The 25926-nt window shown below is 39.7% G+C and overlaps 1 pseudogene; it reads left to right on the top strand.

Annotated features, from left to right (window-relative positions):
* Nucleotides 1–1042: 1042 nt before the first annotated feature.
* On the top strand, nucleotides 1043–1664 carry LOC147447099 (uncharacterized; annotated as a pseudogene).
* The last annotated feature ends 24262 nt before the right edge of the window (nucleotides 1665–25926 follow it).

Raw genomic sequence — 25926 nt, 5'->3', positions numbered from 1 at the left:
TTGCAAGAAGGACTATGGTGGTAGACTATGGTGGATAATTTTATGGCCTTTTGCAAGACTTGTGATATATTTTAGAGAATGGGGAGTCCACGAGTAGCATATATGACTCCTTTGACACCCATTCAACCATAAGGTGTGTTTATGAAATGGGGTTTGGACTTCATGGGTCCATTAAAAAAGGTGAGCTCTACAAAGATTAAGTACAATGCAATAGAAACCTGCTATGCTAGAAAATGGATGGAGGCTAAGACATTACGTAATAACACTCCCATGTCTACAACATGGTTTTTCCATTAAAAAGTAATTTTAAAATTTTGATGTTTGATTGAGATTGTATCACATCAGGGACCCCACTTCATCAATGAGACAATCTAGATATAGACTAACATTTTCTCAATGATTCAAGCATTGAAAAGCAACACCATATTATCCCAAATGCAATGGGCAAGCTAAAAGAAAAAATAATACAAACAGAACCATACTCACAAAAAATGTTTAGAAAGAGCCTCACAATTGGGATGAGAAACCTCACACTCCATTATAGGCATATCAAAGTGCTCACAAGGTTACTGCCAGGAGAACACCTTTCAAGATGATTTATGGAACAAAAGCAGTGGTTCCATGTCAGGCCAAGGGCTAGAGGGCATGACCCGACCTAAGGGGGTCAGGGACCTAGTCCAAGGTCCGGACTGAAGGTATGGACAAGGGATCCATTTGGGGCAAAGGGCCATGGGCCCTCTTAAAAAGATTAGCTGCGAGGAGGATCCGACATTCAGTCTCCCCTCAGCCTTTCTCTGTTATCAGAGCTAGGAGAGGGGAGGGATATGGAGGAGGGGGGAAGGCAGGGTGTTGCATGTTCTCTCTCTCTCTCTCTCTCTCTCTCTCTCTCTCTCTCTCTCTCTCTCTCTCTCTCTCTCTCTAGAACCATGGGCAAGCTCCTTGAGGAGACCTTCTTCCAGATTATGTAGGAGGGTGGGCATGGCTCCTTGTATCGAGGAAGAGAAACTCCGCTACTCCCATGGGAGGGGTTTCTAACACGGAGATGGGGCCAACAATCGACATGCATGGCATGCGGAGAAGATGAACTTGTCAGGGATGCAGATCCAAGCGGAGTGAATCCTGACCCTATTGCATGACTAGCGGAGCACCACAACGCCTACGACATCTATTTTTCTCCTCGCATTGCTCTGCAGCAAGGCATCCATCACTATGGCTTTGCTGTTTTGCACTTTGGGTCCGCCCATGGTTCAAGAGTGGCTACTCTTCAAAGTTTCTAAGGGTGCATGCCCACCCCAGGCACACACCCAGCAGTTGCAGCGTTAGCACCTTGGCATGTGCACAACTACGGATGCAAAAGGACTACATGGTGCGAGTTTTTCAGAGATGTTGCATGCAAGATGTTAATAGCGTAGATAGCGTCAGCCAAGAATAAGAGGTTCAAGAACCATGGAGGCTCGAGCATACAAATCATGAACGCAAAAATGTCAGATGCCAAGCTAGGTGAACCTTTAGCAGTATCCAAACATCTCAGGGATATGAAAATCAACATGTGTTATGCGGGTTTTAACATCCCTACCTGGCCTAGTGCCATGGCAACACAAAGTGTTCGCACAATTTTCAAGGAAAAATTGACCAGTACCTGTTATCGAGATGCTCCAAGGTAGCCTTACTCCAAGGGATATATTCATGGTTCACTAGAGCAAGGTTTTCGGAAGAGCACCATGAGTGAGGCTGAAAAACCGTACAGGTTTGAGATGTTTCTCATGCTTTTCAAGTTTTTTAGCTTGATGATATTTCTACATTGGAGGAGTTCTTTCCGATATTTGCTTTCATATGCAAGGTAGAGGTGGCAATGAATGTTAATACACTGCAGGTTGATTTCTTATTGGTTATGGATACGTTTTTCGTCAAGCATGGCATGCAGATATGTCCTATGCAACAACGCTACTTTCTCTGTCATTCCACAGAGCAAGTCTCCATACACTCACTTGGTCATAGATTCTGATTACCAAGTATCTCTTTGATTTATCCTCTTCCTCCTATCAAGAAGAGGGGGGGAGCAGGCTTCAAGTTTCTAGAGCATGACCCCTAGGTAGGTTGTCTTTCATTAGTGCAATCAGATAATGACATGGTCCACCCATTCTCGGCAAGCGGGATCTGACAATTTCTAAGACATCAAAAGACAAGGCTCTGTTTACAAATCTTCAAGACAAGAAGGTATGAGGTATATCTCTTGCAAGTTTTTTTTTTGTTTTTCAATACAGTTTACAATTCAACAAGGTCAATTATCTATGAATGCTTGACATGGTCGACTTTCTTCTGCTATGACATTTGTCTATGAGCAAGGCTATCGGTAGCTATGAGACCTGGTAGCATCCAATGTGGGTCTACTAATAAATATCGTGCAAAGACAAGACTTCCATGTTTGGAATATTCCTAGAATAGTTTGAGCATCCGAGCTTAGGGAAACTTGTCGAAATGTCTGCAATTTTTTACATCACAAGAGGGTATATATGATACATACGCTCACTCACTCGAGCCGCTTGAGAAAGGATAATGAGGGTCCCTCTCACTCCTGTTGTAGAGTGTTTGAAGTTACTTCCATGCACAAGTACATCTCGTACTTGAAGGATGTTCTTTTTTAGACACCCTTACATGAAACATATTCCACGTGTGGAGAATAGGAGTCTTTGGGACTGACACTGGCACCCACTATTTCAAGTATGTGTCACGACAAAGTCCCTAGGTGCTGGTAAAATCTGCTTTCTAGACCATTTTCAGCACGACGTATCAGGAGAAATTTTGGTGGTCAGAAATTGTCGGATACTTAGAATGACTTGCTCAAGTACAAGTGTTGTTAAACAACATTAGACCTAGAAGTGACTTGTGTTTCACCTTCTATTATGGTTCAAACATTTCAGTAAGACTTGCAATAGCAAGTATTTAGTTTCTTTTTGCAACTATTTACACTCCTCTTCAATGTGTGCTAGGAACATCACATTCGCCATAAGTATTGGCAAAGACAATTTTGGATATAAAGGTTTGGATCTTTTTTTTGCTAAATGCATGCACACTAGGTGTTCTGGTCCCTAGTGTTTAGCAAAGGTTGATTTGGAACAACATGTGTGTTCATCAAATGATTGCTTATGAAGCATTTTTCACTCTATGTGCAGTATCTCTCTGAGATTACTTTTGGGTCTACTAATCACCAATAGAGGTCATGGCTCGGTTTGGGTGCTTATGTATTTTTCAAGTTAACCAAGATGTTTATTGAGGACATTGTTGTTTGCTCAGTAATGTTGTATGATATTGTGATCCTCGTTTACTAGTCATTTGGGACAACTGTCTTTAAGTCGTGGGGAAAAAACACATCTCAATACTGTCATAATCCAGAGAGGATAGGAAGATTACAAGTTACAAGTGTACTCTTGTGATGAAGAATTCGCAAAGCGCGTACGTTAGCACCAAGCAATCCAATTGGTAAGAATCTATCGTTCTAGTTGGCGTTGCTTACAGTAAGGTAAAGCATGTTTATGACTTAGTTTAGTCCCTTCATATTTAAGTCAGTTCTAAACTTTGAGCACTAGTTATGGTGGGATTTTTTAATGATGAAATTTGAGAACAAGTCAAGGACTTACACTTGGAAGATGAGTTATGTCAGCAAGATACTTTCATCGAAAGTGGTACTCTTTCGGGTACATCTTTGTTGTGATAACTTGTTTAGCATGCTCATGTGCATTCTAAATGGAGTCATACAGCTATGCAGTGGGCTATTCAACATGTATAGGAGTTCTTGGAGGAGATTTCCATCTTCTATGGTTGAGGAGGTATGCTATATAGGTTCGAGACGGGTGACGATATGGATGATTCATCTATTGAACAAGATGGTGAGCATGATTGGCTCAATTTTAAGAGGGTTGGATTCTTGTGGATGCATGGAGAGGTGAAGGAGTGATGTGTGCAGTCTATATGTTCCATTGGTTATGTGCATGGGTGCAGTTCTACAGGAAGCTAGTCCAAATGAATGGTTGCACTCAGGGTTCTGTTTGGCGGAGGCGGAGGCGTTGCTATGATGCAGGGGGTTTGGGAAACCTACATGAGGGTTGACATGAATAAAACTCTTATATATGGTTTTTATGTTCGCACATTGTTCTCTAGATGTTACAACTTGTAGCTGAATAAAGGCTTCTTTTGGTTGAACATAAATGTTCAACGAGGGGTTGGGCAATGATAATGCAGCCAAAGTGTGTCGACCCTAGTAGAAGGCGCAGACAATGATGTGTATGCTTACAGGTGTAGGCATGGGTGATAAAGCAAGTGAAGGCCCATTAGAAGCCGAGAGATCTAGAAAGTGTTTTATGTGGTTATGAAGGCCTAAGTGTGGAGATTCGATGCTTGAAGAAAAAGTTTTTGCATGTGGAAAGGCTCTTAGGACATGCAAGGCAACTTGGGTTGAGGAAGACATGTGGTCAATGGAAGAAAGGAAAGTCTAGGAGAGACTTCACAACTCTGCATGAGGGAGACCAAAAAGTTTCTCATTCCGTAAAATTTTTGCAAAACTGGTTTTTGGAAAAAACTAGATGCGGGGGAGAAGGTAAAGGGCGTTTCGAGCATTTTTGCGTCTCATGCACATAGGCAAATTCTGCACCAATTAGTAGATATTGAAGTTTCTGTACTCTGCTGTATTTAGGAGGGCGACAGACATAACAGAGAGGGAGAGAGCTTTGTTTGTTGTATGCTCCACCATAGCCCATCAATTGAAGAAGAAGCAATCTCTAGCTGTGTTGCTTTTGATGTTGTTCCCCCTCTCCTCTCTTGTCTTCTGCTCTATTGCGCGGTGTTTCCGGGTGTGTGTAGGCAGGTGTGTCCCCCCGAGGGTGTGATGTGCAAAGAAAAAGAGAGAGAGAAAGATGATTGTGTGCAATGGAAACAATAAATTGATGTGTTTATGGGTGTGAGGTAGATTGTGGTTTGTGCAAGTGTGTGTGTGTGTGTGTGTGTACTTTCGAGTTCGTTTGAGAAAAGTGTATTTATGTGTGTGGTTAGTGCTGCGGGTCAATCCCTGGGCTATAGAGAGGCAAGTTTGGAGTGTTTTGGGTTTTTTCCCCCTTTCCAACGCCAACCAATTCATATCAAGACAACTAGGGCCTCCCCTTTAAAAATTGAGCATAAACTCTACCATTCATAGGTGCATGCTCTCCCAATCTGTATGCTGACAATTTGCCACTAGTGTACCATAGCCATGACCCTGGAGAGAACTAGTTGTAACTTGAAGAGCACAACTCCAATTGGGGAATTTTAAAGCTTTGAAAAAATCTTGAAAAATGATTGGAAATAAATGTGAAGATGATAAGAATTGATTCTGTACTCTGCTATTTGAAAAATTGACGCGAGCACAAAGTTGTCTCTGTAAGACTACAAGTAGAGAAGGCAAGGCAAGGGCAAAAGATGTATCCAAAAGAACCAAGGAGGCAGAACAAGATAAAACCTAAAACTTTTGAACCTTTTAATTTTTACATGACCTTTTAGTTATATACAATTCTCACTTAAAAAAACTCACCAACGGGCACTTAGAGTAACCTAATAGTTGGTTCTACCCTAGCAACTTGTCTTGCATGTACATGTGCTTGCTAAAGCAAGCTAAAAAAAACACAAAAATAAATTCACACACCCTTTTGACATCAAGCATCATCTCTATATGTACAAATTTACAAAAAATGGGGTGTCAAAAATGCGCCCAACAACGTAGCTTCTAGTGTTTTGTGTCTAGTAGTGTCTACTCTTGTGTTAGAGCTATTAGTTCACACAGTTGGGATACATTTATGTACCATAAACTTATCGTGGTCTCTGTTTGAATTTTTTTTTGTACACTACATTAAAGATAAATTGATACTACATTTATTGATGATATTCTCTTCTTCAAGAATCACACTCCTTGAAAATTGTATATAGTGCAGTTGGTGCAACAAAACTTTAATTTTATTTTGTATGTCATCTTAATGTGTCTAAATTTTCAACAACAAGATTAGGAAATATGTCTTTATATCTAACATACTTGTTTTAGTAGCCATCTCAAAGACAAAGCTTTCTGGATCGCATCAAAAGTCTACCACTAAAGCTATTGTCTACATGGTGCTAAAGAGAAGTAGCTACGCCAATGTTTTGAGTCTGCATAGCATTCCATTCTCAATGATTTTGTCAACACTTTGACAAAACATTTCTTTGAGCGATTACAACAATCGTTCCCCACAATATCATTGTACATTGTAATTCTCACTGGTGGTCAAATGCATGGACTTGTCAAGCAAACGTTGGAAAAGGTCCTAATTGCTTTTGATGCTCTACAAAACCCTAATATCCACCTCTCCCTCTAGCACACAAAAGGATCTAACTAGTCCATCAATTGCACGTATAACTGAAAGGGAAGAGAGTTCTAGAAGGCCCTAGCAAAATTCAAAGAGTGGTTGATCCTATGCAGGCACTCATTGAGGCAAAAGTGGAAACTAACATTGAGCCCTCCATAGTTGCTACAAAGTGTAGCTGTGCAGAAGTGGGAGCCATAGACCAAAGCTATGATCCTCTAGTGTTGCATCTCCTAGAGTATTGGCATGTTTTCCAATTGCAATCTTTCCAACTCAAAGAATGCAGATAAGTGTACATGAATCAAGTTCGTATACTGCATCCTGCCTTCTCAGACGTTGTGTATGCAACTAAAGTATTCAAGATCCATCCATATGGGCCAAATGTAGCACAATAACCCATGAAAGAATCCATAGCTTTAAATATCGAGCATTGAGGCATGATTCTACCACTTGGCATTGTGCAGAACTCCCCACAACCAATGCTATTGGAATGACGTCCATGTGGAAGAGTGGATACAAGCTTGTCACTCCAATGGGAGCAAGCTTGCCATTAAGGAGTTTTTGTAGAGAGTTGACAGTATAGAGTGCTTCCAAGACAATATTTTACACATTGTCAATGTACTTCTCCAAATAGTGAAATATTTATCATCATAATCTTTTGCACAAGGACCTCACCCTTGCAACAGTATGCTCTATTTTGTTGACAAGGGTGTTTACTGGAGCATTACAGATTGGGGCGCTTCTAGCTTGTTCCCAACTACCAAGACATTTCCAAAGCTAAAAAATCTATCTTTGGAATGTCAAAAAAATCACGTTCGAGACTACTCTTGGGATGCCCTCAAGTGCATCTCCACCAACCCTCCTCCCTATAGACACGGATGTATATTCTCTATGTTGGGTTCTGAAATGCATACTTAAGTGCATGCTAGAGCCAATTGATTCGGATTAAAGAATATTTTTAAGAAAAATACATAGGACACTAAATTTATGAAAAGATTTAAATCCCCAAAATTGGCCTTCTCCTTTTGATTTGTCCCTATGTATAAATGGACCCCACGTATTTGGGTTAAATGTTGTATCCTCTTCTGGTTTACAACCAAAAGATGAATAAATACAAGCCTCCTCTTTTGGGGTTTTTTCATTGTGTCATTGATTTAAAGTTAATTTAAGTATCACATCATGGTTTAAGTGGCAGTTTAGGTATTGTCTTTGAGTTCAAGTTATCATTCTACTATTTAGGTTGATTTTCATGACATTTACCTCATTGTCTTTATATTGGTTTGACAATTTCAACTTGCTCAAAATTTACAGTTGCTTTTACTTATTCTAAATTTTGGTGTATGATTTGTAGATACGACTAAAGACCTTGTTTACGATGAGGCACTATATTGTTAGTGAGGAGCAACTAGTCTGATGGGGTTGAACGAAATTATCAATTATTTCCAGCATCCAAGAGGATGAATCAATGTTCAAGGGTGAACCCTTGAGTTGCTGGTAGTGCAAAGAATTGTTTCCAAACTATTTTTTTCAATAAACTCTCTTCAAAACAAGTGGCCATGCTAAGGGAGATTCACTAGTGAAGCTCTCTAATTTGCAGCATGTGGGCTTGGCGAGAGTTCTTCTCCAATTATTTATCCACCAACAATAAGTTCTCCCCAAAGATAACCAAATTTCCATCAACTTCATTCAAAAATTCTTAGTACACTACATATTGTAAAAAAGGGTTAACTAGGATGATTAGCCTCCTAATGCAGTCATTGGACTTGGACATATTGCCGACAGGATTTCAACACAGAACGAAAAAAGGCAAGCACCATTGCAAAGCGTCAGATTTTCCTTTTTGTAGAAGAGCATGATGTTATGGTGGAGATCGCAAGCCAGGGGGTGGACCTAGCAATCCAAGGTGAAACTCTTGCAAGCTTTCAATTGAAAGTATTAGACACAGCTCCATACTGGTAGGGTGTATGCATGATAAGGTGTATCCACATTTCGCAGTTTCCCCCACTAAGAATCCCGGAAGACAATTTCTTTATTTTTGTTACTCCTATGCACATTTGACTTGCTTGCACTTACTTTGAAGAGGCAAGATTTGGTAGAAAAAAAAAGTCACATAGTTGCAAACACAATAGAAAGCTCCGATCTTAATTTTTTCACATCTAGATGAAAATTTTATTGCGCAAGGACTAATCTAGTTCAATCAGTCACACCTTGTCAAAACATTGTGACCTTGATGAAGTAATACTTATAATTTTATTTGGGCTTTAACTCTTTACTTGCCCTTTTGCACATCAAATTTTCACTTGACAAGCAATTCAACTTGATTTATTGATAACTTTTTGGATCTTTGCATAATTATTATGCATTTTTCTTTCTCCAAATTTTTATTTACAAAAATCTAAATTTTCCACACCAGATGTCTAATGATGTAGAACTTATTTGGCAAGATCCAACTGTTATTTGTTAGATTATGACCCAAGGAATGTGACCATCTAAAAAATCATAAACTCGTTCATTTTTTAAAGATCTACCTTACAAAATAACAAAGACTCCTTAGAGGATGTTGATATAGTTTTCTTGAAAATCTAATAAATAATGTAGAGTGCCACTCATTTTGATTTTGCTATATGGGCCAAAGCATGCATTGGTGGTACCAAAAAGGCGTGTCTTGGACACTCCTTTGCTATCACTTTACAAGCACCATCTTCATGTGTTACATGTAAAATAAACTAGCATGCTATATATCAATGGATATATTTTTTCATGTAAATTCTAAAAGTATTAAGGCCGACAAGTTTTTATTTTTTTTGCAACAAAAATTTAACCGGTCCCCACTTTGTTTAAAGGGTACCACCAAATGGTGCAAAAAGTGGTACCCCCAATACATGCTTTTACCCATATGCCATAACTCTTAGTGTAAGGTCCTCATAGCAAAAAGTGCCAATCAATTTGAGTAAGGGAAAGACACTTTTCCATTTTGAATTTTTTTTTCACTTGCACCATTCACTTGAGGTGTGCCTCCTTAGGTATGGTAAAATACCAAGACTAGATAATTTGACACTTGTCCACCAACCATGCCTTTGTCCTACTCTTCCAATCCTTCTTGGCTAGTCCACTGCATACAAGGAGGCCTTTACATCAACAATGGTCCATGTCATCACCCCATCTCACCTGCCAAATCACCACAATCAGTAATTTGACCTTAAAACATGGCTTTCCATTTCACTCTAATTGCCAACTTATGCACCATCCTCCACTTTCACTTCACATTCCACTTCACCTTAAATGCCATGCCATCCATCACCTTACATGCCACGTGTAAGTATTGCTTGCATGACTTGCCACATCACCTACCACCTCATGAGCCACCAAGCATGCCACATCGCCACCTCATCAACTCATGAGCCTCATTTTTTGCCACCGAATCATTATATGTCACCATTTTGACACGTCATTATATGACATGGTAGATGAGAATCCATCTGCCACCTCATCTTTCCACTTGTGCATTCCATGTCATCAATCATCACTTCAGCTTCCCACATGGATAACCATGTCATTCATGCATGGACACCTGAATAGCCATGTCATTTTTTAATTTAAGAAATTTAATGTAAACAAATTAAAAATCAAGATACCTTAACCTAATTCTTTATGTGGCAATTCAAGCCAAAAAAAACTATATTTATATGTTTTCTTATTTTAATAAAGTACAAATTAATAATAAACCTATATTTATTTGAAACAAAATTGATTCTCTTTAGATAGCTTTTTGTTTACTTGTGTCATAAAATTCATAAAATGACTATGAGCTTATGTAAATTAATTTTCTAAGATAGGATTGGTGTAATCTTATCAATATTTACTCTTTTTAAATTACACTATGAAGCGAAGGTATACAAACCTTTTCGTTTTAAAGCACTTCGTTTGTGCGTGAGTGAGTTTTGGAGCCATCCATGTCTTGTTGATTCAATCACTAACTATTCTTCCTTTCATTTTATAACTAAGCATGGGTTCACATTCGCAAAGGTCTCGAAAGCATGATCGACAACACAAGGATCCAATCCACAAAGTTCGAACTCTAGAGGAAACTGGCCTTCCATAAGAAAAAAGAAAAAAATATCAAGAGTGCAAGCAACCCTTAAGATCAAGTTTGTGTACGAATGTGTCATAGGAGGACATTACCCTCATATGCATCATCTTTTGAGTGTGTGACGCTTATTTTCTCTCGTTTTTGCCTACCTTTCCTCTTGCATTGGCCCCCATACCATTGAAAAGAGTATCTATACTACCACGACCACATGAGACACCCATTGGTGAACTCATGCCTCCCACAATGGGTGCATTAAAACCAATTTTAGTGCATAGTATGGGCCTTGAACTCCCAAACAATGTCGTGATGGTTGTGTAGCTTTGCAACGATGGGGTAATGATGCTCAACCCTACCTTTGCAAAGTCTCAGAGCCATCCAATTATATGTTTGGGTAGTCTCGACCCACATTATATAGTAAAATGGCTCACGAAATGGGTTGTTTGAGTCGTATATCCCATTTTGACACCGTTTAAAATTGGATGTATGAGTCATATGAACCATTTTAGCACATAGTATGGAACTTGATCATACAAACCATATTTTATGGCTTTGAAACTTTGTAGGATGGAATAATGGTGCTTAACCCCACCTGTGAAAAATCTCACAGCCATCCAATATGGTCTGGGTGCTCTCAACCCATACTATGTTCTAAAATGGACCTTATGAGCCATACGACCCGTTTTAGCGCATAGTTTGGACCTTGACCACCCATACCATATTGGATGGTTTGCAACCTTTCATGCATAGGGTATGCGTTCTCAACCCTAGCCATGAAAAATTTCTAAGCCATCCCATCTGGTATGGCCAGTCCCGACCCATACTATGCGCTAAAATGAATCGTATGTCTCATATGGCCCATTTTAGCACATAATATGGGCCTTGACCACCCATACAATATCAGATGGCTTTGTAGCTTTGCATGGGTGGATTAATAGTTCTCACCTCCACCTCTAAAAATTCTTGTGTCCAACCAATATGGTTTGGGCATTCGCGAACCGTACTAAGCGCTAAAATCGGTTGTATGGCTCACACGACCCATTTTAGTGCATAGTATGAGCCTTGACCACCCATACGATATCAAATGGCTTTGTAAATTTGCATTAATGGTTCTCAACCCCACTCGGTAAAAGTATTGTGGCCATCCAATATGGTTTGGACAGTCTCGAACCATATTAAGCACTATAATGGGTTGTATGGTTCAAACGGCCCATTTTAGCACATAGTATTCTCCTTGATCGCTAATACCATATCGAAATGCTATGCAAATTTATAGACATTGATCAAGCATGGTTCTCACCTACACCAGTGCAAAGTTTTGTGGACATCTGATGTAATTTAGCAGTTTTGAACCATACTATGCGCTTAAATGGCCCGTATGGCCCATACGACCCATTTTAGCACATAGTATGGGCCTTGACTTCCCCTACAATTTTGGATGGTTCTGAAACTTTGCAGGGATGGGAAAATGGTTCTCAACCCCACCCACGCAATGTCTCGTGTCCATTAGATATGGTTTGGGCTATCAAGGCCCATATTATGTGCTAAAATGGGTCGTATGGGCCATATGGCCCATTTTAGCTCATAGTATGGGCCTTGACCGCCCAAACTGTATCAAATGGCTAGGAAATTTGCAAGGGTCGAGAAAAGATTCTCACCCCCATATGTGCAAATTCTCGTAGCCATCCGATATAGTTTGGGTAGTCCCGATCCATACTATGTGTTATAAACCCTAAACCTTGAGCGGTAATACCTAAACCATAAACCTTTAGCCTTGAACTCTAAACCCTAAACCCTCAACTCTGAATCCTAACCCTATATCCTAAACCCTAAAACCTAAACCATAAGTCCTACACCATAAACTTTGAACTACAAACCCTAAACCCTATACTCTAAGTCCTAAACCCTATGCACTAACCCATAAACCCTAAAACCTAAACCTTTAACACTAGGTTGGTAATGGGACACTTTTATGTCCTGGGACACTTTTATGTCCTGTTAAGTGACCATTTTCCTTGAAATATGTCAAGAGTTTCAAAATGGATTTTGAGGTGCTATCTGTCTAGAAAGTTGTCTCATGAGCTGAAAAAAACTCGACATTTGTTTTGGAATATCAATTCCATCTTTAACCTTGTCCTTGCACAACATCTCACAACCTAAACTGTGTGAAAAACCGGGTCTTGTTTTTGGCTTTTTTCAGCTTTTTACAACTATACCACTCTAGAATTCATGTTTGTGAGGTCTATAATGCTAGAGAACTATCTTTAGTAGTCCTCAACATGTCGTAATGCTTCTAGGGAGAAATAAATGTTAAAGTTGTAAGTTATGACCAAATCACAAAAATTGTCAAATCCTGTTTTTTAGCCAATTTTAGCTCTTCTATGATTTTTTTGGTGGCTTTCATGATTTCCAAATGTAGTTTTGATTTTCTATGTCGCATATTGTAACATAAAGCTAATATTCCTTGAGTTTTGGGGCACCTAATACCCTATTTTGCATAGTAGACAACGATGGTTGATTTTTTCAATTATAGAAGAAAATGAAGCATTCTAGTATATCAAGTGTAGCTGTTTCAATATTGTTCGTTTCTTTTGACAAATACATGCATTTTGTAGGTAGTAACCATATCTAGTCATAAGGATCAAATTTGGCTAGATATTGAATAGTTTCTATGGGATTCTACAACTCATAATGTTGAACCCAATTTTTTCATGTTTGCTGTATTTAGCACTTCATCTTTGTCCCCAAGATTCCCCTTGGTAAGAGATGTATTATTCTTTTGACATGCTCCATGGCTCCTTATGAACCTAAAGGACAATAGAAAACTAAGAAAACATGCATATATTATTTGTATTGAGTGTGGCTATAGAAACTTTGATGATAGGTTTGCAGAATGGTAAAAATTCAATTTTTTTGTACCTATTTAGTTTGGCAAAACAAAAAATAGTGAGTGAGAAGCAATCATATGTTCTGATCACCAACCTATTGAAGTTAACTAGGGAATTTATCTCAAGTCCTACAAAAATCCCTAATCTTATTTTTATGCAACAAAACGTAAGAAATGACTGTTTTGATGAAAATGTACTGGTCCATCAACTTTGGAGGCTTGGTGTGACCAAAAGATGAGAAATTTTACAAGCTTTTTATTTTTTCCATGTGTAGTAGGCCTTGAACTATAACCTCATGAAAGGATTTTACAAAATGCGTGGATCTACTATGGTTTTGGAGGTTTTTTTCAAAACCCTGAAAGGACACTTTTATGTCCTGTTAGGTTACCAACCTAGTGTTAACATTGAACCTTAAGCCCTAAACCCTAAACCTTGTACCTTATACCCTTAACACTAAACCTTCAATCCTAACCCATAAATCCTAAAGTTGGATGGTTGTGCAACTTTTCACAAGTGGGGGAATGGTGCTTGATAGCTATTTGATATGGTATGGGAAGTCCCAACCCATACTATGCGCTAAATGGGTTGTATGGCTATCCTAAACCCTGAACCCTAAACCCTAACCCGTAATTCCTAACCCTGAATGGCTATGCAACTTTGCACTAATGGGATATGGTGCTCAGCCTCACCTTGCAAATTTTCATAGACATCTAATATGGTTTGGATGGTTTTGACCCATACTATGCGCTAAAATAGCCTCTACGACTCATATGACTCATTTTAATGATTAGTGTGGGCCTTCACTACCCATACCATATTGGATGGTTGTGAAACTTTTCAAGGGTGGATAATGGTTCCCACTCCCACCCGTGAAAATTTTCACAATCTCAAATATGGTTTGGATAGTCCTTACCCATACTATGTGCTAAAATGGTTCTTACGGCTCATACGTCCCATTTCAGTGCATAATATGAGCCTTGACCACCCATACAAGTTTGGATAGCTTTGTCAATTTTCAAGAGTGGAATAATGGCTCTTACCCCCACAAGTGAAAATTTTCATGGTGATCCAATATGGTTTGGGCTGTCCCTGTAAAGAATGAGGATGCAAGAGAGCTACACAAGACAAGCACAAAGCACACAGAGATGGAAAGCTTCTTCTTCTTCTTTACAGAAAAGAGAGTACAAAATGACTAAGTGCTAAAGCTGAAAAGTAGCACATATGTACATGCGGTCACTAAGTGTGAACTCGCTAGAAGCGCACTAGGCTGGCACTATAAGTGTAGTCCAGCTGTAGAATCACTGGCAGAGATCCTCCGTGTCGGTCACCTAACGCGCCAGTGAGTAAATGCCGTAAGCGGCCAAGACCCGTAGTGGGTGCCAGCTCAAGGTGTAGAGCTCGACATCTCAACACTCCCCCTCGAGCTCTGCATGTCGCAGAGTCCAAGCATAGTCCGGAAACGTCGAAGATTCTCAGCTCCGAGGGCCTTGGTAAAGATATCTGCTATCTGCTCCTCTGTGCTGACGTAGACCAAGTCGATGTCGCCCGCCAACACTCGCTCTCGAACGTAGTGGTAATGGACCTCTATGTGTTTGGTCTTGGCATGGAACACTGGGTTCCTAGCCAATTGCATGCTGCTGAGGTTGTCACAATGGATGAAAATCTTCTGGTCCACCTGCACTCCCAAGTCCTCAAGTAATGTGTGTAGCCAAGCTACCTCGCACGCCGCAACTGCTGCACCTCTGTACTCGGCCTCTGTGCTCGATAAAGCAACCGTAGGCTGCTTTTTGCTGCTCCAAGTAACAACAGCACTCCCAAAAGAGAACATGAAGCCACTCGTAGATCTCCTATCAACAATGCTACCTGCCCAATCTGCATCTGTATACCCATACAATGCTAATGGTGCATCTGCTGCATAGAACAATGCGTAGTCAGGAGTACCTTGCACATACCTAAGTGTGCGTCGTACTCCATCCAAATGTGGCTTCCTCGGAAGCTGCATGAACTGACTCTCCAAGCCTACTGTGTAGCTCAAGTCTGGCCTCGTGATAGTCAAGTAGATTAGACTACCCACAATCTTCCTGTACATGTTGACATCCTCAACAACATCACCCTTCTCTGCACTCAGCTTTGCATTCACATCCAAGGGAATAGAAATTGGCTTACAATCAGCCATACCATACTTTGACAACATGTCCAAAGCATACTGTCTCTGTGATAGCCATACACCCTCTGGAGTCCTGATCACCTCAATGCCAAGAAAGTAGCGCAACTCGCCTAAATCTTTCATTTCAAACTCCTGTTTGAGAAGACCCTTCACATGGTCAATCTCCATAGCATTGTCACCAACAATAATAAGGTCATCTACATATATGGTACTGACCACAATCCCCACATCACTCTCACGTACATAGAGTGAATGATCAGCATGAGCTCTCCTAAAACCAATACTGACAAGATACTTGGCAATCCTGCATAATTACTTTGTTTTTAAGTCTTTTTTCCGGTTCTCATGCACGAACATGGCATCGAGGATAGTGGGCATCGATAAGGCAACCAAGGATTGAGTATGGCGAGGAGAAGCTGGTTCAAGCACCATGGCGGCTCGATTACACAATTCATGCAAGGCAAGCTCGGAAAAATTGAAAGCATGTCGGAGCCTCAGTATGAACTAAGATTTGCCAAGGTAAGGCGAAGGGAGAAGTGCATCAACAAAGACCATGGGTAGGACATTTTTGGCTAGGATGCGGCATGCAAGACATGCGACAAATTGCAGCAACGTGTTTGTAATTTGCAGAACTTTCATGCTTATGATGCATATAGCAGTTATCAATTCGACGACTACTTCATCTCTAATGGAGATGGAAATGTAGACATTTTTGATGGTCGGTAATTACAATGAACTTGAAATCGATGTTTCTCATTCATTTCTATTTTGCAAATTTTGTTTGCAACACGAGATTTGCGACCATTACTTATGGTGGAAGGGGAGCATTACATGCATGTACAGGAAAGGCCGGTGGCTTGAACAATAACTCTGTGACTGTATGGTCAAAGTACACGGCAAGGTTGACCATTAGCTGCCATTCCAAGAAGCTATCAAACACGTTGCTTGGGCTTAACTTTTATGCCAGCTATCTGTCATTAAAGAAATTAGAGAACGACAAGATCCACCCATAGTCGGCAAGCTGATCCGATAAGTTTTTTTTTCCTTCCAAGACATCAGGGGAGCAAGGCTCCGTCTACATACTCAACTCAGGCGGGCTTTTACATCCCATGCTGGTGTAGATGATGTGTATGCTAACTCATGCGCATAGTACATTTGGCTATGTACCGGAATCTAGCAAACTACCAAAAACCTACCCACAAGTGGGATACAAGGCTAGTCAATTTCAAGTTACGTTTGTTTTTTAACTATGTTTTACTGTTCGTTTTGGAAAATATCTCTCTACTATGCAAGGCAAAGTGCTTGGGCAGACTCTCTAAGAAACCATTGTACAAAGCAATGCACTGCACGGCTTCTCTTATGTGTCGTGGTATTATCGATGGACTTCGGATCATTGATAATGGTACACATCTTTGGCACTATGTGGATATAAGCTCATAGTTTACACAATGGCGCATTGTGATGCATCCATGCGAGTGTCATCGTGCAAGGCATGTTTACCAAGCGCTCACATGGTTGAGAATGCCATCGAAACCACCGACTTACAATCCTATTTTTTTCTATGTATCCACGGCGTACTAGTCCGCTGGACGTATGACACTCCATCATTGTAGACGCTTCCGCTATAACACTAAATCTGTCATGGACATGATAAGTAACTGATATGTTAAAAAAATTTGTTTGTTATTCATAGGCAAAGGGCCGCATTCCAAGCTACCTTCACAGTCACACACAAGTATAGTGGGTCCAGATGTGACTTATGGTATCTCTTTCTATGAGGGCATGGTACACTAATTTGGAGCGGCGTGTATATTCATCACATCAGTTGATTATGAACCATTTTGCACTCTAAGTGCAGTATCTCTATGAGATTACTTTTGGATCTACCAACACGAATATAGGTCATGGCTCAGTTTTGGTGGTTGTGGATCTTCCAAGATAACCAAGATGGTTATTAAGGAAATTGTTGATTCCTCAGCAAGGTTATACGATATGGTGAACCCTGTTTACCAGTCATCTCGAAAGACTGTCTGTAAGTGGTTGGGGGAAAGTACCTCACTCTTACTGCTGTTATTCATCCCACGTTGGATGGGCAGCTTACACATATTCTTTGCTAAAGGATCTTCTAAGCGCATACATTAGCACAATGCATTCTGAATGGGTGATTCTCTCCCTATTCTAGAATTTTCTTAGGTTAGGTTTTCAACTTTGAACACCTATTGTGGTGGGGTTGGATACCGTTTCAATAGTTTCATAAGTTAATCACTTAGTAGGTGTGGTCACAAAGTATGTTGGCATGTAACCTACATAGGGGTGAACATGTAGTTCAGTGTGTTCCAAAATGTTTAGAAGTCTAACATGAGGACACTCCCTATTCTATCCCTTAGTAGCTATGATCTTTTCAAGATACTCATGCGAGTTGGAAATCTGGCTCACAACTCCATCAAAAGCTGCACCAAGGTTTTCTTGCATTATTCCAGTACCTTCAGAAAGTCTAAAAACTGGTTATGCCTTTAAACACCTCTTAGTTGTGGTTACTCCTTTAAAGTACTCAAGTGATTTATAAATTGAGCTACCATTTAGATACTAGTGGTTGCAAAAGCACAACAATGTTGAAAATCAAGATGTTGCTCTTGGTTTCATTGAACCTCCTCACTACACCAAGTATCAGTCATATGGATAATTGGCCCGTGTATGGGATGCCAACAAGGAAAGGATGAAAATGCTTCTCCAAGGGAGGAGTAATGTCACGCCAAGGGCTAGAGGGCAGGGCCCGATCTAGGGCAGTCAAGGACGTAGGCCAGGGGCTGGACTGAAGGTGTGGATAGGGGATCCGTTTAGGGCAAAGGGCCATGGGCTCTACTTTAATAGGTTGGCTGGGAGGAGGATCTAGAGTTCAATCTCCCCTCTTCCTTTCATGGCTTGTGGTGATCTTCAACTACAATATTTCACCATGGGAGACTACCAAGTAGGGAAGTATAGTTATCTCTCTTTGCTTGTGAGAGGGAAATGCAAAGTGCCCAGTTTGTCCACACGCCCGTCCATTTTCTAGTCTTTTGTTATATGGAAATAATAAGGAGAGTGAGACGATTGTCTCACTAAGATCCACCAAACCCTACTGTGTTCTTCTCCTGCTCCTCTTTCTTTCTTTCCCTCTATTGCACTCACCTCCACGGTTCCCACAAGTGGTATCAGAGCTTAGGGAGCTCGGAGGACCTCGGATCCTCAACACCTGCAGTTGTTTCAAAGTGAAGAGGAATCTTGAGAGCTGAAGCTATGTAGGAAGTTGAGCAAAAATAGCACTCAACAGTGCAGAGTTGAATTGCATTTATATGTCTGTACCAAAAAATGTATACGCATAGAACGCTACTATACGCCAAAATCCCAAATAATCATCGAATACCCCTATTTTTTGGTTTTGATCAAAATATCTTTCAATCAAACTATCTTTTGATCAAATAAACTGCCTATATAAAGATAGTCTCCGATTTTGATCAAAACCAACAACTTCCTTCTGCATTGGAACGTTTTGAGAGACTACCTAGTTGGAGATCTCCATTTATTGACAGATAGATACTATTGAGGTATAATTTTTCACTTGCTTATGTATACTAACTTGTTTCTGTGTCGTGTCAGACTCGTGTGGTGTAGCTCACCATAGAGTTGGCTTGCAAGTTATAGGCCACTTCGTGGTGTGTAGTCATCCGGATCACTCCAAAAGTGAGTAGAATCTAGTCGCTCTTCTTGTGTTGTGCAGCCACTTGGCTCATTGCAGGGAAGGGTTTTAGGACAGACTTAGATTCTCACTTGTGTGGTGTAGTAGTATATCTCTCACCACAGAGCTGAGTTGGAATTTAGTGGTCAACTCGTGGAGTGCAACATGCATGATAACACCTCTCACTTCAGAGTGACCTATAGGTTTCTCAATTTTAGATTATGACAATTCATCATTTGCACCACATAGAAATTCAAGAGTAATGCTCGTCAAACAGAGAGTGGAAAGATGCATACTTCATGCCCTCTTCATCTGTTTGTGATGCACTATTTTCCCTTGTGCTTCGAGCTCCAAACACACACCATTGTTGATCACTAGATAGCTTGGTGTTGTCTTGGACATAGACACATACGTTATTTGGCCTCCATCGGACTCTCAATAATCAAAATTGAAAATTAAGTGGTATGTTGACTCTGCTGAATATTGGAGCAAGAGCTGTCTCTCTTTCAGTCAACTTTTCAAGGCTACCCAGCCCATAAGTATTATTGCATATATCCGGGGATTTTATATTTGCGAGCTTTCATTTTCGAGCTTTTGAAATTGAAACATTATTTTTGAGCGTTTTCATGCTCTTATTACACTAATATTATCTTCAAATATTAGTGTGGCATGAGAAAAGTCTTCATTAGATTGTACAATTATTCAATCACCAAAAAATCAAATGTAACATGTATACATGGCCTTGATTGTGGCACATCTCTTATTAGCCTGAAATGTAACTTTAAAAAAAGAACCATTTCTAATGAGTTTTGAAACATTTAAAAAAAGAACCATTTCTAAAAAGAGAACTAGCAAAGAGAGGTATCACGGCGAAGAGGGCAATGTGCACTGTGCAAAGAAAGCCGGGACTTAGCCTTATTCTTGTGTTTATGGTCAAAGATCAACACTGAATGTTTTTGTAAACTGCAAGGTGTAAAATGCGCATCAAATTTTCCAAAGGGATAGTTTGAATGCATGGACATGTTTCAAGCAGAAGCTGCTAGCTACAAAATTTTGGAGTTTGACATGAAGCATTTCTCTTGTTGAGTCTTTTGAAAGATGAATTTCATGAGCAACATTTTTTAGAGATGGTTATATGGTTTGTGTTGAGAGAGAAAGAAAGAGCACAGAAATAGAACCCCAAAATGTGTAGAATACACACATGAGATGATGTATATATAGAGAGGACCTGGGTGCCATATATAGAGAAGCCATATATTGAGTAGCTTCACATATAAGCTCAATATCACAGCTCAACTAAGTGTGCCTAACTGTGGATGAAAAAACCCTTGGGGGATCAAGGAAAAAACCCACAACTCTATATACACCCACCGTTATATTATAAAAATCATTTAGTATACAAATGTTCATGAGGAGCTACATCACTCCTTTTACAACGAATATTTTATGAGGAGCTACATCACTCCTTTTACAATGAATATTTTATGAGGAGCTACATCACTCCTTTTACAATGAATGTTTTATGAGGAGTTAAAATTACTCCTATCTTATCAAATACAACAATGAATACAAAGGTTCAATAAAGAGGTATAAAGGCTATCGATTAGCTCCTAATCAGAAGTGTCTCCGTGAATCTGCTGTGTAGCTTGTCATCAATATCACATCACCAAACATGCCTTCATGTTGTCATCAATACGGCATCACCAAACATGTCTTCATAAATCTTTTATTGTCACCAAGTTTGTCTTCATGAAATCAAATCTTTGATCAATCCTACATAGATCATAGACTCAAAAAACATAGTCATGAAAATTATTAGCATCATTAGTGAAATAATTACATTCACAATGTCATAAGAGATGGTTCGCGACGCCACTCTTTTGACGACATATATATACGCACGACAACATATGGTACATAAAGTATGAACCTAAAAGTACAAGATTCAGGATTACGTGATGCAAATGACATGTGTATATAGTACATAAAACAACATTTATCAACATAGTGATATCAATGAGTGTCATCAAAGTATTAACATAACATCATCATTGTATCGATAAAAATGAATAAATCATCATGATATCAACGAAAAACATCATGATACCACCGAGAATAATCATTGTATCAACGAAACAACATCATGGTATCACCGAGAATAACCATGGTATCAACGAAACAACATCATGGTGTCACCAATACTAACCATGGTATCAACGAAACAACATCATGGTATCACCGAGAATAATGATTGTATCAACGAAACAACATCATGGTATCACTGAGAATAACCATGGTATCAACGAAACAACATCATGTATCACCGAGAATAACCATGGTATCAACGAAACAACATCATGGTATCACCGAGAATAACCATCGTATCAACGAAATATCATCATGGTATCACCGAGAATAACCATGGTATCAACGAAACAACATCATGGTATCACCGAGAATAACCATGGTATCAACGAAAACCACCATGAACAAAGTCCTAACAAAACATCATCATGGTACCATCAAAATCACTATGGTATCAACGAGAGATTATCAATAAAAAGACATAAACTATATCTCTAGAAGAATAAGTATACGAGAATCAATGAAAGAATATATCAAATAACAAAAGATCATGTATCATCAGTAGCTCGACAATATTTGGACGATCATCAACAGCTCGACTGAATCGGAACGATATTCATGACAGATATCCATGAAGAGATCTATAGATATTTGATATTTGAAAATTTAGGTATTCAAGAAAAAATCATCACTAAATGTCTCAGAATGTATTAGACACCTTGAAATAGTATAGACTTTTGAGAACATATATCTATAACATTAATTCGATTTGTAATTGTCTTCTGCAACAAAGTTACATCAGTAACAAATATATGATTGATGAAGAGAAAATATAATTGATAGGTTTTTAATTATGAGAAAAATCAAAAGCAAATGGTAAAATTTGCTTTTCAAACATGTTCGAAGTCCGAGAACAATAACCCAAAATCGGTGTAGAATTTAGAGAAAGTTTCTTCTGCAAAGTTGTAGACCACATAGATTTTGCTGGTTCAAGATAATAATTTCTGTAGAATCGTTTTCAATTAGGAGAAAATTTGAAAAACAAAAAACGAAAGTTGCTTTTCAGGCATGTACCCAGTCTGTGAATGATAACTCAAAATCAGTACAAAATTTGAAAAAACTTTCTTTTGCAAAGTTGTAGACCACATCGATTCCATTGCCTTCACTGGGCTGTTTCTGCAAAATTATTTTTAATTAGGAGAAAAAACAAAAATAAAAAATGGAAGTTGCTTTTCGGGCATGTACATAGTCCGTGAGAACGATAACTCAAAATCAGTGCAGAATTTGAAAAAACTTTCTTTTGCAAAGTTGTAGACCACATTGATTTTAGTGCTTCTATTAGGTAGTTTCTATAAAATCGTTTTCAATCAAGAGAAAAGTCAAAAACAAAAGCGTCCTGCTCTGATACCATGTTGAGAGAGAAAGAGAGAGCTTAGAAATAGAACCCCAAAGTGTGTAGAATACACACATGAGATGATGTATATATAGAGGGGACCTGGGTGCCATATATAGAGAAGCCATATATTGAATAGCTTCACATATAAGCTCAACAGTTTGGCAAGAGACCTCTATAGATGGAGGGGAAAGGGGTTGTTGCCTCCAAAATATACTAGTCGTACATGCACTAACAGTCAAAGGAGAGCAACAGAAAAAACATTATTCAGATCTTTAGAAGCAACATGTCTATAGTTGGTGTACGAATTATGGAGGAAGCCGTGTGATGTAAGGTTTTAATTTTATACTATTATATGTTGTCTGTTGTAGAAAAATCTTATAGCATAAGCAACTATAGTCTTATATGCTCTAGCAATCAAGGGAGAGCAGAAGCAAAACTAAAAATTAGATAAATGCTTTAATGCGTTTCAAATGGATGCAAACAAAGGGATTCTCCTTGAATAGGGTGACTTTTTCTAGCCAATTAAAAGAATTTGGCAATGTAGAAGACGAGCACTGGGAAAAACTAGTTCGTGAAAAGATCTCCAGACAAGGATTGCTAGGATAAAATTACTACACTTGGCAACATAACAGTTGGTATATATACGAGATGTGGTATATATGATATCATGAAACAAGATTTAATGGGGGAGGGAACCATGCTTGGCAATGCTTTAGTGGACATGTATGCCAAATGCGGTGGTCTAGTAGAAACAGCACAAGTTGATGATGAGTTGCGTGAGAGAGACACACATAGAGAGAGAGAGAGAGATCGAGAGAGAGAGAGAGAGATTAAATGAAATGAAATGTTATATTATATGTCTTCAAAAGATCAAAATTACCTATGAGAACAAACTAATACAATCTTAGTGGATCTAATCCAATGTCTAGGTACAAAAATAAAAATGAAGTGAAAGACTAAAATTATCATCATCATTGAGAATGCCTAGCATTGGGCGTTGTTCGAAAAAGTATTGCATTGGTTGTTGAAGAGCTTTGTCAATGTGCACCTCTATAAATAGTCATATTGGGCCTCTCCCATGTCGTGCTAGAATGGTCGTGGTCCTATAATGGAGCCTCCATCAATGTTGTTGTCGCCCTTGATACCTTGGGCGTCTAGCTCTCCCAGGATCAATGGCTCTATCTGCTAATGTACCTCTGGTATAGGTGGGCTCTAAAGTTCTCTATAAAGCATGCTCATATGGATGCTAAGTCCCCGCTCTAAAGAAGTCAGGGATCTCCCTCTATGAATGTCTCCAACTACATGATCTCCTCAAGAGACTCTCCCTGTGTGTGCATAGCTCTAGCAAAAGCCACCCGAGGAATATATGATCTTGATAGTACCCTCCTAATTTGCCAATCTCCTAGTACTAGTACTCTCCTAAATTTGCTAATCTCAATATCTAGCAAATACAATTATGTGTGCTTTTGACCAATAGCATATCATATCCCATATGATAAATGAGTGCCCATATAGGCCAATCCGATCACATATCCATTCTCTATTAGGTGGAGAAGATGCTCTCTATAGAAAGACATGATAGTGTCCAACTCTTGAATCGACGATATCTATATGCTCCTAGTATCTAGCTGAATCAAATATCGACATACAAGTTTAGTGATCTCTGTCCATGAGAGAGATAGGGAGGGTGCATGCAAGGTAGCCTATCCATGCCGAAGCCATGTGATTGAAACGATGATGTCAGATGCCCATACAAGCATGTTTTGTCTCTCTGTAGCACTCGGGGTCGGGATGACTTAAGGCAAAGCTGAGCATATATGTCTCTAAAGAGGTTGCATAAAATATGAATCAAGGATACTAATCAGCTAATAAGATCTTGAAGACCCCTCCCTTCCCCAGCTCTCCCATGAAAGCAACTGCCTACTTATGAGTAGTCGCTCCACCCTCTGCATGCTGCTGGCAAGTTCTTCCCTCCATGCATGTGCTGGCAGACCACCACGAGAGAGGAGGTAGCTAGTGTCGCAAGAATAATCTCATTACGCACTGAGGCCTTAGCCTCAAAACATCTGAGAAATCACGTGATCCTCTGGAAGCTGCTCGCAGCCCACCACGAGAGGGGAGGTAGATAGCTTCGCACATCTCCTTCCATCATTGCTACCAAAATTGTCGTGGGTGTGTGTGTGTGTGGGAGAGCGAGAGAGAGAGATGAGAGAGCGAGGAAGAGAGCGAGAGCCAGCTAGCTAGAAAATGATCCGTGTGCAGGCGCAATGAATTTCAAAGAAGAAATATCAATTAAAGTCTGTAGAAGACTCACGTGCACCTAACACACGAGATTTTTGGTGGCGGCTTTCGATTTGCAGCGGTAGTAATTGTCAAACCACCACCCAGCCTGTCTGTGTCTATGGTTGTGTCCGTCCAATGGAATCCACGCGAGTGCAGTGTCCGACAGTAGGTGGCCTATATAGAGGGAGCATATCCCCCCTACAGCTTGTCAAAGCTTGCATGGCGACGCTCACAAAACCTCCTTCTCTCTCTATACAACCGCTACCACTTATCACCTACCGTCACACAGACCATCCTATCATCAACCAGTTTTCTCGCCATTGGGTAGCTTTGCAAGCCTACGAGCTCCATGCAATTTTGCTACCAACTCAGGGCCTCACATCAGCGACTTCAGAATGGCGGCTCAATGCAACAAGGTGGCCACACCAATTACCTCAATCCACCGTGAACATGGCAAGCCACTCGTCAGTTTGATGTTGTCTTGGAGCTTCAAACTACAACATCTTTCTGTGAACTTGAGTGATATATAGAATATAGAGTGAGAGAGTAGAGAAGGAGAGAATAGACAGAGAGATGGAGGTAGAGAAGAGAGAGAGATGTGAGAGAGAAGGGAAGGGGGAGTTGACACCAAATAGACGACGAAAACTCGAATTGGAACTACACATACAATTGCACTAGAACAATACAGAGAGGAATCCTTTTTATAGGCTTGGATAAGCAATCTAGCTATTGTAGGGATAAGGTATCTGTGGTGAGGTTTAAACTCCGCTTATTTGTAAAGTGCATTGCACTTTTCACATCCCCCCTCAAACCGAAATAATAACAGAAAGCATAGAGCATTTGTGAGGAGATCCCCCCTCAAATGCGAATACAAAAATAAAACAATGCTGAAATACAATGAATGTTGTTGAAGATGAAGCTACGGAGCTTCCAAACCGGCTCT

This window comes from Adiantum capillus-veneris, chromosome 11 (genome assembly GCF_014529385.1).
Source record: "Adiantum capillus-veneris isolate H3 chromosome 11, ASM1452938v2, whole genome shotgun sequence".
NCBI lineage: Eukaryota > Viridiplantae > Streptophyta > Polypodiopsida > Polypodiales > Pteridaceae > Adiantum > Adiantum capillus-veneris.
This window is presented reverse-complemented; position numbering and strand designations above follow the sequence as displayed.